General features: G+C 38.5%; 1 protein-coding gene across 4 annotated transcripts in view; it reads right to left on the reverse strand.

Moving 5' to 3' along the window:
* Positions 1–2,589, reverse strand: part of LOC121319562 (sodium- and chloride-dependent GABA transporter 2-like) — a 70,514-nt gene extending 67,925 nt beyond the window's left edge. For 2 of the 4 annotated variants that reach the window (XM_041257132.1, XM_041257134.1), the window contains exon 1: positions 2,311–2,499. The gene's annotated coding sequence lies outside the window, so the exon portion shown is untranslated. The other 2 variants (XM_041257133.1, XM_041257135.1) reach the window with 2 other exon arrangements.
* Positions 2,590–18,103: the final 15,514 nt, after the last annotated feature.

Here is an 18,103-nt window from a genome sequence, read left to right on the forward strand (position 1 = left end):
TGTTGTCTGGTCATTTGTCTACACCATGGCCTATCAACTCTGTTATCACTACACCTGCTTCTATGCTATATTAAAAGAGCTCAGAGTTGATAATCCGAGTGCCGCAATTGAACATTCCAGCAGCTCCCCATTCGTGAAATGTCCCAATACTATACAATTATGAATGCTGAAAGGCCAGAGATAAACATGCTATTGTGTTGTTAAGCTTGTATCAAGTAATGAAACCACTTTGAATTATTGTTGTTGATATACGTTTAGATATTTAACCACCATTTAGTTACCAGTTCTACCATTGTAAGACTACAACATGTCCATACCATCACACACTGATGCAGTGAGGGTGGGTATGGAATGGGTTACCAAGTCATGTTATTGATGCTGAATCACTTGGATCCTTTAAGACTCAACTTCATCAACTTTTGAGATCAGTCAACTACTATAAAACAAGATCCGCATAGATGGGCTGAATGGCCTCCTCTCACTCGTAAATCTTATGCTCTATGTATTATGGTCTGTTTTTTTTTTCATCATGATATATTTTTGTAAATTATTAAAAGACTGCTTTACTCATTGAGATATTTTTTCAGTACTCACCAAAGGTGCTGTATTAGAGGCACTAGAAGTATAGCCAAGCAGTTGCAATTTAAGCTCCGCCCCATTTCTCCATTAAGTGTGACCCTGGAAGAACCATCTGTTTAAAGAATGTTTCCACTGGTACAAGTGCACCATAAGGTCTCAAAGCACACAGTATATTTCCACTGGCCTTTTTACAGGGCTGTACCAGAACCTGACCTCAAAACAGACTGTATCTGAATTTACTCCAAACAAGAGGGGGCATCCAGAAGCCATAACATACTGCAGATTCACCTAGGCTTCCTGAAGAAAACAGGCTAGTGCCGTAGCCACTCCCTAGCTCTTGTCATGTAGAATATTATCAGATGAATGAAGGATGGTATTTGCTTGATGTTTACAGTGGTGCGCAAACATTTTCTTATCCATATTATTTTGTTACTGACGCCTCCCTGCTGACACACATATTAAAACGCTGGAACTTTATATTTGAACAGTTGTTTTTTTTCCTGATTTTAAAGTTAAATCACATACCCACCCCCCCACCCCCATTTAACCATAAAAAGTTCAGATTTAGCTAAATACATAAGCGTTAACAAATACATTCTTAAGTTTTGAATTTTTGAACAATCTATAAATCTTTTTTTTACACCTGGCAATTCATAACAGATACATCTGAAAAACATTATTGTTCAGCAATTAAATCTGAAAAAATAAATCTGGGTTTTCACATAATATTTAATTTGCCAGCTAAATCTGAAGCTAACATGCAATGTCATCAGAATCGCTTCAGCGAATGTGTTAATGATGGGGCAGGCGCCCTATAATGCGCTGTGATCAGAATACAGCCCTAAGAGTTTATAGACAGTAGGAGTTTAAGATGTTTGTGTTAATAAAAGTTTTTCAAACACACTTTTCATGTCTTTTCCTTAAGAAACTATAAAATAGGTAGTAAATGAATAAATTATTAAAATCAACTATTTAAAAAAAAAAGTGTTAAATCGACTTGATTTAAACTCAGCCAACCCTGCATATCAGTAGATTTAGCATTTTATTCAGCTCAATTTCAAAGTGTATACATACCTTTGCACTGACTGTCAGCATCAATGCTGCGTTTAAAATGGTTATATCGAGTGTGAAATTAAGCTACCAGTAATGTAGAGAGACAAATTAAACTACATTAAACTAAAAATGAGTTACTTATTTCAACCCCTAAATACCCCCCGCCTCAACAAACTCAAGTTTGTAATAAAATATAGGAACACTGGGTGTAGTTTTCTTGTGTGTGTTGTTTTTTTCTGCAAGGTAAAATGTACAGTGTGTTTATAGGATACTCTATGTAAACAAATGTAAATAAATTAAACTATTTAATTAGTTACATTTGCATTCAGTCTGTTGCAATAAAACAGTTTGCTCTTGTTTTTGAGTTTTGGTCTATGAAATGTCTTAAACGAGCCCTGGAACAAGTTCACCATAGCTTTTTAAAACTTTTTTTTTTGTTTATAATTGCTATTACACTCTGTCAACCACATGTGTGAACCGTATGCTGCTGAATTGACCACTGATTATAAAACACACTACACTAGCAAACTAATACCACAGTACAACTCAATAGCATATACCTTCCTAAAGACTTTTTTCGTAAATAAATAGGGTGTTAAAAGTACATAAATACACAAATGAAATTTATATATACTCTGAAAATCCCACTGTAGAAGAAGTATAAAGAACTGTAATTACCTTTCGTTTAATTAACCAAGTGCAGCCTCTTTGATTTGTCCAAAAATATTGATTCAGAAGCCCGTCTCTGACTATTTAAAGTATGGATTGAGGGCAGCGTAACTGGTGTAATTCTAAACTTGGACCAACCCCCAATACCCCCACCACCCCCACAAACACACAGTCGCAGTCATTGTGATCCACCGCTGTGGGAGACTTACATTCAGAAGTACACTGGAGGTCTGTGAGTTAGTTCTTGAGGCTGCACGATTGCGTAATCACCTCACACACCAGTGTGCCTATAAATTAGACTAACAGCCCAGGAGGGCGGGGTATGTGCAGCAAGTTAAACTAAGATCGACCCCCCCCCCCCCTCCTCACACAAACCTTATTTGTAAGTTTGATTGATGTCTGCTGGTATTAACTGGTTATGTTTTGTTTCACAGTCCAAGAGTACAAGTTTCTAGCAAAATAAAAAGGGGAAGCTGGTCATGCCATTTCCAGAATGCTGCATTTGCTAACTCTGCCAATACTTTTTGGTATGACAGTTAGTTAAAAAGGTGTTGCTTAAGTTGTCAGTATGTTACAGTTATCCAAGGGGGAAAAGATTAGAATGTGTACAACTGTAATTGAATACATTAAAAGTCTGGTCTGCAAATTTGAGAAGAAAGGGTATTCTGTTAGGTATATTGCACACATGATAAATTAATATATTTCATTGTCTTCTCGTATTTGTGATAACAATTTAAGACAAGTCAAGTTGACAAGTGTTACACTTTCCAGTGTAATGCAATTTACACAGAAGGTGACAATTGCTGAAACTTTTTTGTTTTGCATCAATACTTTATGATTGGGTCTGAATTTATCAGGGGGCATTTGTCTTTTGTCATATCTTTCGTGGAAAAATGCATGCCGTACAGAAATGTCAGCGTTTTAAGCACAAGAAATACTTCAGTAACATACATTACCCACCATGGCTGTGAATTCAAAATTAGTGATATCAGAATGACAAAGTTAAATGACCATGATACTTATAAACAGCATGCACAGAATAGTATAGAATAAAAGATAGTTGAAGGGAAATTAGAAAGTGGTATTGAAGACACAGATTTTACTAGGAAAGCAAGTTGTTAGTATCATGTTAAAGTATATTTAAAAAATTACTAATTTACAGTATGTTCACAAAAAAATATGACATACAAAAACAGACAGATCTACAGACAGTCAGCACCATCTAATACACAAAATAACCTATAAATAATGTTTATACCAAGCTTCATCACATTTTATTACAGTGCACTTGATTCTTAAAAGCGGACCAAAATGATTACTGTGGTGAAGTGCTGCAGAATCAGTACATCAGTTTGAGAAAAGAGCTTTGTTCCCTGCAGTGTAATGGTTTGACCACTAGATGTCAGGAGTAACCACATGTACGCACATAATGGTTAATTGGTTAACTGCTTATTAAAGTTAATAACACCTCAATAAAAAGGGCTTAGCCAATAGCTTTGTGATGGGGGTATAGAGAAGTAAGGCAGTGGAAAGAAGTGTATTTGTTTAGTTGGGTAAACAGCTTATCCGTCTTGACGTCAGACAGGGATTACACAAAGTATTGTTTAGTTAGTGCTCCAACTGAAAGCTATGCTTATTTTGTTTGTTTTGTTTTGGTACAGGGTTCAACATTAACCATGGCCCGGCGGCCCGGGGCTAGTAGAGAGCGCAGTTTGGCCGGTAGTTATGAAGCACTACAGGTCCGACTGGGCCGGCTACATATAACTAGTATAATATATATATAGTGCATATGACTCCCATTTCAAGAATCCAGGAAAATGGGCCAGTGTGCCAAAAAGCTGAAAATTAATTTACAAACCATTTTTTAAAAACATAACTACGAACTAATCCTAACTTCCCCGCCGCACCTCATATTTGTACTGATGTGTTGATACTTGTCCCAGTACTCGTTCCACGACATGGCAAATCTTTTACAAATCGGGGTTTCTACTAAGCCAAAAGAAAAGTGCTGAAATCAATAAATCATAAATAAATTATGACAAAAAAAATGATGAAGAATAATTGGAGTGGAGGCTTCATTATGACAGTGAAAAAATGTAACCTTCTGCCTTGTTTGGCGTCAGTTTCCCAGACTTGCAGATAAGACCGCAGCTTTATTTGTTGTGAATTCAACATTTGTATCATATCCAGTCTCACAGTAAGATGTCCCGATGGATACCCAGATAAGTGATCGAACTGACTAACTTTTTGATTTGGGATCCGATGTGTTCAGGTCAAAATTGACATTCACAATCTTTCCAGCACTCGTTGGTATCACTCAGCAAGATCAGCCTTGACTTGGGAGAGGCTACACAATCAACAACACTGAGCAGGATTGTTATTATTTTGTATTATGAATATTGTTTTAATAGTGTCTATTATAGGGATGGGAATTTCGAATAGTTTCCTAATTGAATACACAGGGTGCAACATTTTTGTGTATTCAATTACCTGAACTCTGGTCCCTTACACTCCCAAGAATAAAAGGCAGATGTGTGTGTACAAGCAGACAGTTTAAGCTGGTAAAGTTTAGTCGGGTTCACGAAGTGTTCAAACAATGTCCAAAACACTGTATTCGAGAGACATAGGTAAGAGACGATACAATTTGTGTTCTCCCGTCTAACAAGAATATATAATGTAATGGCATTATAGGGTAAATGGGAGCCATGACTGTACCACCTTATAATCAAATAACCAGGTACTCCTGTATATACACTATTACATTATTACTTTATGTTTGTGAGTGTAGATTAAAATGAATGTGTACTTGTTACATATGTACATCAGTCATCAAAGTTAATAAACGACTAAACAAAAGCAAATAAAATGTTTCCTCCAAATTATTGTATCTGCAGATTTAATCATTGTATTACAGCAGTAACTTTTTGGGCTTCTAATTACCTCTCAATATACAACAAAGGGGACGGGGACGGGGACTTGTTTGAAGTCTTCAAAATCTTAAAAGGAGATGACAAAGTTAGTCCTAACCAATACTTTAAGCGCAGCACAGAAACCAGGACCCGAATACACTGTTCTGTGTCTGATTACTAATTAAATAATTCCTTAGATCGTCGTATTTCTGGGTAAAGTTCTGATAATGCTATTCTGTTGACCTGTCTCTCAAGTTGAGAAACCAGAAAGTTTAAAGCCAAGTCCCTTTTTACAATGGATAAGCCAACAGACACTGATATGTTTGGAGGTGACATTTGTTTTAGATTACATTAAACCTCATCGTAAAAGTCATGTTTTTAGCCTACTGCTGTTATTAATATCAAACACTGTTATATCAGCTGCAAAGTAATAGTGTTTTGCATTACTAATGTCAGTCAGCTGAAAAAACTAAAAAGACATTTTGTTTTAAGGTGTCAATACACAAATGAGCTGAATTTAGCCCACTCTCATAGCTAACAGCTAACGTAGAAGCCCTGGTTCTGGGTACATAGACTGTATTGTCTGTCAATTTGACAAGACTGTACCTACCAAAAGGCAATTTACAACAAAACATTATATGTAGATTATTTTGCCTTATGCTTCTGCCATGGTAGATCGTAGTACATTTTATAAGGGTGAACAAGGAATCTAACTTACTGAACTCTAATTGTAGGTAGATTTTTAAATCTACTTCCTTATTAAATGTATTTTGTGTTTGACAAATGTAGAGTCAATGTGCACTGTTGCTGCTATGTCCTGTTATTCTTGAGGGTTTATTTTTCAACAAATATTTATAAATGGAAAGTAAAGGAATCCATAGGCACTGCCCAAATTATTCAACTTAAGATAACAAACTGATGCTTATCAGTGTCCGTCACGTATCCGCCCGTCACATATCCACCGTAGCTGTTTATCCTCCATGATCAACCTCTTCACCAATATTAGTTTATTATTGAACACAGAAGATTAGTTCAGAGCTTGTAGATCCTACCAAAGTTTTCGTATACCGTGTTGTACGTGCTCCATGCGCTGCCATTGCTGGTAGTGTCACGTGAGCTGTTCAGTGTGTTGACTTGTTAATAAATCCCGTTCGCCTACGGGTCGTGTCAACTTCAACCTCCGCCTCGATCTCTCCTGCCTGTCACTCAGCAGCGAATGCACCCGCCCAGGCACACGGCAGACATTTACCCTGTCACAATTAATACCCTGTATCTTTCTAAACAAGAGATTTAAACAAGAGAATATAGTAATTGTCACAGCTGTATATAATGATATTTAAAGCAGGATTCATTCATCCGCCTTGTTAAATATCCGCCCTTACCCTGGTCCCATCGCAGTCGGATATGTGAGGGATTACTTGTGCACCAAATACTATACACATATTTAACAGGGTGATGTGTTATGTGTCTGGGTAGTTACTGGATAATACCGAGACACACAGAGCACTGGTGTTGACATGCTGCACAAGCCCAAAACAGTGCTGAAACTAAGCTACCAGCAATGGTACCCCTAGTGTCACATTTAATAAAGAAAACAAAACAAGGATAAAAAAAAAAATATGCCACTTCTATAAACACATTCTCTCACAACAGCCAGCCCAAGTTTCTGAGTTAAGGGTCCCCTTCGCACGGACAACAGGACTGCTGCCGATCACAAACATGAATTTGCAGGGCAGCCCCTATGGGGGTTAATGGATAATGAGTGGTGGGACGGAAATGCATGCCTGTGATTAGGGGAGCGTGCACGACGAAGCGAAATGTAAGCCTGGCAGAGGGAGGGGCTGGGTAAAGATTGTGAGTTTTGGGGCTGTGGGAGAACCTTGTTGAATATTGTTTAATTCCTGAGTCAGACACACAGAGACCTGCTAGCTTTGTGTGTGTCACTGGTCTGTTTATTAAACCATGTCATTTATTCTGTGTTTGCTATTGTTTATTGCATTGCAGTGCCGACTTGTGACTTTTTTGACAGGTGAGGCACAAATCACAAAATAGTTATTACCCCCACCCCCCCAATGGCTAACGTATTAAAAGTGCATTTACTTTGTTCAGGTGATTGCATATATGCCTCCACTGACAGCATTTTAATGCATTCAAAAAGACTGCAGTCGCTATGTAAAATATACTCCCAGCAATTAAAAAACAGCACCCTTGTCAACAATGTAAGAAAAACTGAAGTGACGCTAATATAAGATGGTAATTGCTTGCTTTTTTTTTTTTTTTTTTTTTTTTTTTGAGCTTCTAGTAGGATTAGACAGGTTTCGTTTAGCATCCATTTTAACAACTGTTTTAAAAATCTGCATGTAAAATGTCACCTTATACTATATTTTTGGTCAATATTTAAAGCAGAAGACTTATGATAAAACAATAAATTGTTTCCATAATTACTGAGATTGATTTGTATGCAAATTATATTTATTTTTAATATAAGCATAATAGGTTGTATAGTGAAACTAAATCTTAACAGTGTGCACTGAACGTCATATTCATATATTTTTTTTTTTTATTTATATATATATATATATATATATCTGTTTTGATACCCATCAAAACTGTTTGGAGACCCATAAAAAACCTTGCCGCGACGCATATTTGAGTCGCGAACCCACTTTGGGAAACGTTGTGCTAAAGCTAAACTGACCAATTACTGTTGCTCTCGAAGTCCCGTCCTCCTAGCGACTCTGGGTCGTTGTGGTTATCCTGGCACACGAAGTGCCTTCACGGGTACCGTCTTCCAGTTGATGCAGAGCAGACGATACCGTCCTTTTGTCAAGAAACACAACCATTCCCATAGTGCCCGTCTGTGTGTCAATTGACGTGCAATACTCTTGAACTGTGGCGCAGCTTCCCTGGGCCCGCCCCCCCAGCCAATCCGGACCTCCTGATCTGCTTAACCCTAGCGAGGCTCACTGCCCAATCGGTTGCCTAGAAACGCGTTTTAGCTGCAGACACACGTGCCCGGGAACCAGCGACAGGCCTCCCACAACCTATTTGAGTTATTTTTCGTTTAATAATGAAAATGCAATATTGTTATTTTCAATAATGTTGTTTTGCATTGGGTATACTATTATAAAGCCGAGATTACAGTGCATTTGACTGGCTTTTAGCTGAATAAAATACATCTGAAGAGAACATGATATTTTAAAGTAATGTCTTTAAACCTGCACAATATTGATTGTGACAATGGTACTGTAATATTACATACTATAAATGTACTTTACCTAAATTGTTTTTACTATACACACGTTCTCTTTGTCCACCATGTATTTATTTATTTGTTTCGCTGTTTCATGCTTAATGCAACTCAATACATATTGAAGCAACGATATGTTTATAATATTTTGTTTATTTACTAGGTGTTGTACCGGTTGAGTTTCCATCTACAATATAATATTTATTTTTGTAGTTTATATTTGTGTTTGTGAATGTGATAGCACAATGTTGTTTTTTAATTGGTATTTTGTCACTGATGAATGGTTAAGTTAAAGTAATACATGCATACATACATACATACATACATAAATGAATTAATAAAAACTAAAAATGACCCGAAATGTAAAATGTGCTGACTGGAGCCGCATGGCCTTTTACATTTCCAGTGAACATTGCTTTTACATACCACTCTTGCATTCCTGCAGTGGGTGAGTGTTACCCTTTACACTACTGGCTAATCCACTGGTGTGCAGTTGCAACAGATTACACTTGACTGCAAGCCTAGTCACTTTTAACAAAGCTAAACAGTACCTCTCTCACATTTAGACGTTTTCAGCTAAAAGGGTGCTTAAATCGTTTTGTTAATACTGGTTGAAGTTTCTTTGAAAGCCGTTTTAGCCAGACACATTCCAATTTGCATGCATGCAACTCGTAGCCATTTCTAAGGTTAAATACCGGGTAAACATGAACCAGCCCTTCATTTTTACTGGAAAACACCTGTAATGTGATTTTAAAGTAGTCTCTTTACATTTTAGTTCATTTTCACTTGACAGCACCAGTATTGGCACCTATAATTGTGTAAATCTGACAAATGTGTAGCAAACATTAAGAGAAAACTTAAATGTAAATCACCACATGACCTCAAAACAGAAGAAACCTGAATACAGTGTTTAGTGTGTATACAACTGATAATGTTAATCACTATGAGGTCAGAATCTCAAATGGTTTATGAGATCTTAGCAGTTAGAAAAGCAGGAATGGCGTTACAGGAACATATCACTGGATGAGGGGGAGGGGGCAGGGGGGGGTTGCCGTTAACAATGTCTGATAAGAGAAACCTAAGCTGTGAACTCTGTCACATGATGAGGGGTTTAACTTCAGGCGCTCGTATTTCCTGCTAGGAGTACCACGTACACACACTGAGTACGTCATTGGAAAGCCCTGAGTCTGTGCTTGTGAACAAGCCAGGTGGGTGTTTGAGTAATATGCACGTAACCACCGGGATGAGTGTAAAGAGTTAAATAAATATTTGCATGAGTACAATATAACGGGTCATTTTTGTAAAACTGTATTGTCTAACTGAAGAGTCAGCAACGTAGCCCCAATTTATAACATTGTTCCTATGGGAATATGTGCTTCGACTTACGACGCTTCAATTGTCTCGTAAGCGCGAGGTGTGTGTGTGTATTATGATAAGTCAGATGTTTATTAAGCTATAGGTTAGTTGCCTATGCTACCTGACTGCAAAGCAGAAAATAAATGTATTATATTTTTACATCCTGTTCAGAATAAAGTAAGACACTACCGTAAATATGATACAACTGAATACTACATACAATATATAAAAAAGAGAAAAAGTGATATTTTACAAAGATACTCCCTGTACAAACAATAACCATTGAAGATGTTTGGAAGAGAGTTTGCTTTTTCCTTCACTTCTGTAACCCTTTAGGGGCAGAGAGGTAAAGATGGTATAAAGTGATGACTGGTTTGCAGCCTGTACATGCTATTTTCTTTTTCTGAGAGGTACTGCTACTTCCTTGCTCCCTGTTTTTTGTGTGTAGTCTCTTATACACATCAGACAATTTAAAAAAAAGCAAATACAATTCCTTCAGGCAGAAGCCAGGTTCCAGGATGATAAAGCACATCAAATAAAATAAATACATAAGTTTGTTTCTTTAATAGAAAAACTGACATCTGTTCTGCACCACATGCATGCACATTTGGCTTATTACACCAGTGAAGGAGGGGAGGTCTATTTAAATGATGTAAACAGGGCTCTAGTAAATATGATGTCAGTTAGATTTTTAAAATAGCCCCATGACTATCCCTGTGTCTACTCATTGTTTGACCTTTTTCACGGTGAGGTTTGAGGACAAAAAAATACTATACTACATATGACTTCTGCTGGATGGGAGAAATTACAAAGCAGGCACACAAATTGAATAGACCTGTCTACAGTGAAGGGATCTAGTCTGCATTGTTCCAACAGTTATTATTATTATTACTCTCCACCCTCTTATAACATAGTTTGCACAGTGTTACTCTGTACATTTACAATGAAATCCCTGAATGTCATGCATTCTCTATGAGAAAGTGAGAGCCAAATGCATCCCAGATTTGTACACTACTGGGAAACTGTGGAGTCACGTGCACATTTCTCAAATGCACAAATTTAACAGTCTACAAAGTTGAAAACATTTTAATTGACTGTAGACAACAGTGGTAGCATGGCTTAGATTATAGGGTTGAGGACTGAGCTAAACAATCATGTTTTGAAAGACTAGGTCAGACTTTTATAACGGGGTACGGTTTTGATATAGGTCTCTCTTTTGTTGCCAGTTTCTAATACTGGGATGGGGGAAGGTTGATTTAAATATTCTGCTTCACTGAATTGTATATTGTTTTTTTTGTTTTTTTTGTTTTTTTTATTGTAGTCAGTGGATGAAAGTGGAATTCACTAGCTACTGTGTAATGAGTGCTGACAAATCCAGTATTTTAATTTAAGTTTAAAATTAGTTTTTAAAACATTAACAATCAGCTCATTGCCAAAAAAGGATCTAATTTTAGAAATCATTTAAATACAATGACTGGGAGAATCGCACAGTTCTAAATTGTGCCATGTTGCTAAACAGATGTGGTGCTTGATACAAGGAAAAATTCTAATATCAGCTATTAAATATAGATTTCAAATGTATTTTCCAAACATTGTACTTGTTATATAAAACAAATACTCCCTGAACATTGATAGAGTGCTGTGATTATTAAAGTTACACACCTGACAAGCTTTGCAGTATAAAAGGAAGCAAACTGATAGCCCAAGGAATAAGCCTAGAACTCAATTTTAAAAGTGGTGGGAAAAATTGTAAAAAGACAAAAAAATACAATGCAAACTTGCTAATAAGGCTAGTTAAGGGACCAACATAATGTGGCCTTACTACCAAGGGATATAGTTTTGTCAAATAAATGTACTTATTTGATATTTATTTGCCGTCTACAGATAGTGTTTACAGTTTTAATTTCTAAATTTGAGCTGGTTTGTTGTTTTCAGCATGCTGATCTTATTAGAAAGGTAATTTAACTGTGGTTAGATTCATTTGGGACTGGTAATATTGGCCTTAATATTGAATACAGGAGGTGCTTTAAATGAAGGTGGCTTTATATTTATGTCAATAGGATCAAATATGGACTCTAAAAGTGGCCAATTGTGAGGTGGCCTTTTTACAAAGGTGGGTTAAAGCAAGGTTTCAATGTTAAACAAAACGTACATGACAGACCTAAGTTCTTTATAGAAGTAACATTTCTCCCTCCCAAAAAAGAAAGAGACAACAGAACACCTCTCAGTGGGCAGCAAAAGTTGCTTCTTTCAGGGATATTGGCTTTCTGGAGTCTCGAATAGTATTTTCTAAAGGCAGCACCCCATAATACAAGATAAAATACCACAGTGCTGTTTTATTTATTTATTTCTTTTATTCCAGGTATGTTAAACTGCTGACACGCTCACATTCCCTGTGACTAGCTGTGGTACTGTGGCCACCCCCGGAGTTTATTTAATTTTTTAACCACATATTTTTTTTTAATACACCTGAGGCAGGAACCAGCCTGCCCTACTACCCACCAAATCTGTGCCATTGTAAACCAACATGAAACCACAAGCATCAGACTACATAGCTATTTGGTTGGTGTACACTACTTAGAGCAACGCCTTATTTTAGCACTCTTTTACAACCTAACCAGTTTGCCTAGCTCTGCAGAACAGAGGCGTCAAAGCACCACTTCTATGGTCTGCTCAACAGGAGCACTTCCTGCAACAGAACAACCAGTCAGGAGATGCCAAGGCCAATAGCATGGCAAGCTGGCAACTGTGCTCATCAAGTTGCCTGTATCCTTTTGAAATAGAGGTGTTTGTTCCCGTTATGTGAAATAAACATAGCCGAGGTGGCCCTGCTAGCTGCTCGCTTGCAGTTCCAGTGAGGGGGAAGGTAGGCTCTGAGTGCATACAGGTAGAGCCAGTCCTAGGCTTTCCTCCAACAGTGCAGCTTTCCGAGAGCAAGCTGTGCAGGCAGTGTCCTCGTTCTCTGCCATTTCGCATGTGACTCCTACACAGACCTGACAGAACCACTCGTCACAGCTGCTGTCACACTGCATCCAGTCTTCCTGTTGACAGAAAAAAAGATAATCATTACTGTCACTTTACTCATATCTGTAACCTCGAATCCTGTCTCTCTACATATTGGCATTCTGTATAATTCAGTATCATTGTTGGGTCCTGACCAAATCCCTATTAAAACTAATGATGTGATACCCTCTAAAGTCCAGAACATGTTTACTCTGGAAAGTTTTGTCTGCCTAAAATCAATGGAAATATGACCTGTCTGACACCAAGTCATGTGCTTTTCCATAAATACACACATATCCCGCAGGTCGGTACATCTACAGTACAATCCTTGTTTACATAATGGAGAAAGTAAAAGTAAAATGAATACAGTCCTTAAATTATAGAGTATACATGAACAGTGCTGTCTATTGTGTATCAGACTTACAGAATAGATTGTCATTTAGGTACTGTATTATTCGTAAACAAGCATAATCGGGCTCAATATTCTGACCCCAAGCGATGCCAAATTAGACAGGTTTTCCAGTATAAGCCGCAAACTGGAATGTTGTTTATCGAAACACCACAGTGGAGCGCCCCATCTGGTTTTTAAAAGACAGTAAAACCTCTAATATGCAAACTAACTGGGACCGGTAAGTGTTCAGAACATCTAATTGTTTGGATAATTATAACTGTGAAATTGTTTGTGTGTCTTTACTAATCAAGAAACCTCCTAAATAATTCAACACCCTTTGCCTGGAACTGTATAAAACATACAATACTGAACCATTAAATAACAAATATTGAGGGCTGAATAGTAGCGCACACAAGATGATCCCATATATAAAAATGTAAACATTTTAAAACCTTCTCAACCCAACACAAATTATGATTTTCACAAGGAGGAAGTGTGGTCCAGTGATTAAAGTCTAGGGGCTTGTAGCCAGAAGGTTACCAGTTCAAATCTCACTTCTGCCAATGACTGACTCACTGTGTGACCCCAAGCAAGTCACTTAACCTACTTGTTCCATTCTGTAGATGAGATGTTAAATCAATGTCCTTGTGATGAGTCAAAGGGGTTTCGGTCTGCAATTCAGCCTCCCAACAGTAGAAGGCATCAAACCAACTCGGGATTTCCCTTACCAAGGTCTTGTGACCATGACAAAAGTCATCTTTTTGAGGGGCGGCACCTTGGTGAGGGGCGGAAGTACGAGTATGTAAATTCCAGCCACTGGAGTCAAGTGAAATTAAGGATACCTGTCAGTTTGGGATTGGTGATCCACTGACTACTGGGGCGGGGTTTGCATACTAAAGGGAACGTGCTACTGTGTTCGGGGTTGGTCCTAAGGAATAGAGGCGGGGAAAAAAAAGGCTGGAGGGAAGTACTTGGGAGGTTGGACTGTGTCACGAACGGAGGCCTTACTAACTTGGTTCTTTTCTGTTTTTATTCCTTTTTGTTTTATTTCTGGATTTAAGCAGAACGCGAAGAGGACTAAGAGGCTTCCGTTCCTTTATTTTTGATTACTCCCGCACTCCCTCCCTCACATCCTTCTTTATTATTTTTCTTTTTTTTCTCGTGTAATATTAAATAAAATTTTAATTGTTACACGTAAATCACTGTCTGGAAAAAATCAATTTGTACTCACACGCCTCACAGTCCTATTGTAAGTGACTCTGCATATAATGCACAGTTCACAGCCTACCTCTATAAAGCACTTTGTGATGGTGGTCTGCTATGAAAGGGTATATATAAAGATATTATTAAACCAAACCAAAACCGACATTTGCATAAAATTCCACACAGAACAATATGGACAAAAGATGAAACTCAACCAAACTGATGATGCTTTTTATTGTCCAAAGAAATTCAATCTTGGCGCTAAGCTGCCAGCATTTTCGGGAGCTCATCACACACTGCCGCAGGTAGTTCATTCATTTCAGTAAGTGATTGTTTTGCTTTACAATCAGACAAATCTACAGATGTGTCAAACCGCACCATTTTGCTAGTTTATGTGAGGCATGTATGGGGAAGTGATTTTCAAGGACAGTACCTGTTCTACTACTGCTGCTGATTTTGGTGCACTGGATTAAGTCAGTGGGATTGAGTTGGTGTGTTGGTGTTACAACTGATGGACTTCAATGACGGGCAAACATTTGGGTGTTGTGAAAAGAATCCTTTCGAAAGTACCCAAAGCAAGGAGGCGTTAGCAGCTAGACATGGTACCAGCTAGACATGAGCTTCTTGAAACTCTTAAAGATGTGAAAATTAACGATGCTTTCAAGTTTTCTGTGAGGAAATGGGTATTGAACATGCCCATCTGCTTTATCATGTTATTGCTTGCAATGCTATTGAGTTATTCTGAATATCATGCTCTTGCTTGCCATGCTATTGAGTTATTCTGCATATCATGCTCTTGCTTGCCACGCTATTAGTTATTTTGCTTTATCATGCTCTTGCTTGCCATGCTATTCAAGTTATTTTGCCTTTCAGTACAACATACTTGCGTGAAACACAAGGATTCTCTGCCTTGAGTCAATTAAATAAAAGCAGAAACAACCTACAGATTGTGCTGCTACAATTACACCAAACTGATAAACTCATCACAGAGAAGCAAGCTCAGGTCTCTCATGAAGTGGAACCTAGGATTTATACAACAAAATGGAGGTACCATATTTTAATATTTTCTACATTTAGTATATATAATGTTAAAATGCATATTACATATTATGGGTAAGAAGTATTTGGGAGGCCAGATGTTTTTTGCACTTAAGCTATTTACTGGGTTGACTGGCCATCAATGTTTACAAATGGTTCCTGAGCCAAAAAATGTTGAGAACCACTGGCTTAACCAATAATCTTTAAAAAAAAAAGAAAAAAAAAAGAAAAGAGCTTAAGCTGTTTCAATATTTGTTCATAAAAAAAGTATTGGTACCAGTGGCTTAGTGGTGGCTTAGGGGTTTGAACTCCCCTGAAAATCATTATTCAGTGACGTGGGAGAGAAAAAAATGTCAGTCACCAGTGACCCTGTACACCTCTGTCCCAACCAATTTAAGCTCTCACCCGTGAGCTGTTTGCTTCACTGCTCGCCTAGGCACACTTTAGAAAAAAGAAAAATCCCCCAAAAATCAAACACATATCTAGTTGTGACTGGGCAGAGCCCTGTAATTTTTACACCAGATTCAGCCTTCGACTCCCTTTGATTGGACAACGCGTGTGCACATGCTGTTCAAACCGACCTGCGATGAGACGTCGAAGTTGAAGAATAACATAGAAATTATGGACTCAGAGCTTTTAACACTGCATTTGAAGATATGTATGGAAATACATATCACTCTAAGGATGAAAGGGTGATTGTGGCTTTTGGAAAAGAAGGTACAATAAAATGAGTTATTTTACGTATTTCACTTTAGGTTATTATCATAACCCTGGTTCCCTGAAATAGAAATGTAACCATTACCTCATGGGTATTTATCCTTGAATACCCTGTAACCTGAATAGTGTGAAAGATGCGGGAGACAGCGGGGCTTCTCCCTCTTGCGCTGGAGACAGCGGGGCTTCTCCCTCTTGCGCTGGAGACAACGGGGCTTCTCCCTCTTGCCCTGGAGACAGCGGGGCTTCTCCCTCTTGCCCTGGAGACAGCGGGGCTTCTCCCTCTTGCCCTGGAGACAGCGGGGCTTCTCCCTCTTGCCCTGGAGACAGCGGGGCTTCTCCCTCTTGCCCTGGAGACAGCGGGGCTTCTCCCTCTTGCCCTGGAGACAGCGGGGCTTCTCCCTCTTGCACTGGAGATAGCGGTTCTTCTCCCTCTTGCGCTGGAGACAGCGAGGCTTCTCCCTCTGGGGCTGAGAAGGGACCCGGACCTATGGCGGCAAACCCCTAAGGGTGGCTTGGCCTGAGACTCTTACCAGGCTGGCTGTGCTGGTCCCTGAAGCTGCTGGTTCAGGGATGAAAACCTAGGCATACGCAGTAACAAGCAATGTACAGTAAGAATGTACAGTTGCTGCTTCAGCTGCTAAAAAAAAGTAATAGGACTGTCAACAAGGTCTGCTTGGTACCAGACTGGAATGGGAACACCGGTCGGTAGTGGGCCGGAACCAAATGGAACGGAACAAACTTTGTCCCCATCAAGCACCCCATCAAGAAACTGCTGCCCAGAACTTCTCTATTCCCAGGTGTGTGGCTCTCCCTTGGCACAGAGCCATGGGGTGAGGACGCAGCTAGCTCTTTATGAGAGAGACCAGGGTGGCAACAGAAGACTATGGGAGGGGCTGTGGACAGCGAGACCTGAAGCACAGCTGAGCCCAGAGCTGGATGCGGAAGCATCTATCTTCTTTATTTGAGTCTGTGTTATCTCTGTGCTGCAGGGGTTATGTGTATTGCTCAGGGTCCGACATCGGACGGCAATTGGAAAATTGTAATGTCAGACCTGGTCCAACATAGTACCACAAAGAGTTAATGTTCTTATGTGGCCTAGTCAAAGTCTTGACTTGAATCCAATCGAAAATTTATGGCAAAACTTGAAGATTGCAGTCCGTCGATGATCCCCAATAAACTTATCAGAACTGAAGCAATTTTCCCATGAAGGGTTGGCAAAAATTTCATCATCTACTGTGCAAAGCTACTAGACCTATCCAAAAATAGCAGTAATTGCTGCAAAAGGTGCTTCTACCAAGCACTGACTTAAGGGGCTGAATACTTATGCAACCAGTAAATTTTATTTTTGTACATTTTCTTTGCAAGTTTTGCTGACATTTAACCTCCTCCTCATATAACAGTTTAACCACTACAGCACTGAATAAAAAAAGTTTGTTTGAAAAACCATACATTATTTGTAATTCAACAAAATGTGACATTATTGGTAGGGGGTGAATACTTCCTGCACATATCAATACCTCAAACATAATTCAAACCAATAAATTAGCACGTCACCCTCAGTTACAATAATTACAAACACATTACTAAATGATCTTATTCCACTAAGCACACCACCTCCCCAATTGCCCAAATGTCTGAAATAGCTCTAGCTGATGCATCAATTTATGAAAAGTAAAATCTACTTGAACTCTTGCTGTCACCAACATTTTAAAAACAGGCACTGCTGCATCAGTTAATACCTAATTAATTTTGTTCTTCCTACTCTTCAGAATGGCCATTTTTGCCTGACTCAGTAGGAAGTTAGCCAACTGACTTATATTTTTGTTCCCTTGGTGTACTTTACCCCAAAGATAAAAGTAGTTTCGGTAAATTTCAAACCCGGTGCCTTGAATAATTCCTTTAATAACTTAAACAAAGGCTGTAACTGGGGGCAAA

This window comes from Polyodon spathula, chromosome 8 (assembly GCF_017654505.1).
Source record: "Polyodon spathula isolate WHYD16114869_AA chromosome 8, ASM1765450v1, whole genome shotgun sequence".
Taxonomy (NCBI): domain Eukaryota; kingdom Metazoa; phylum Chordata; class Actinopteri; order Acipenseriformes; family Polyodontidae; genus Polyodon; species Polyodon spathula.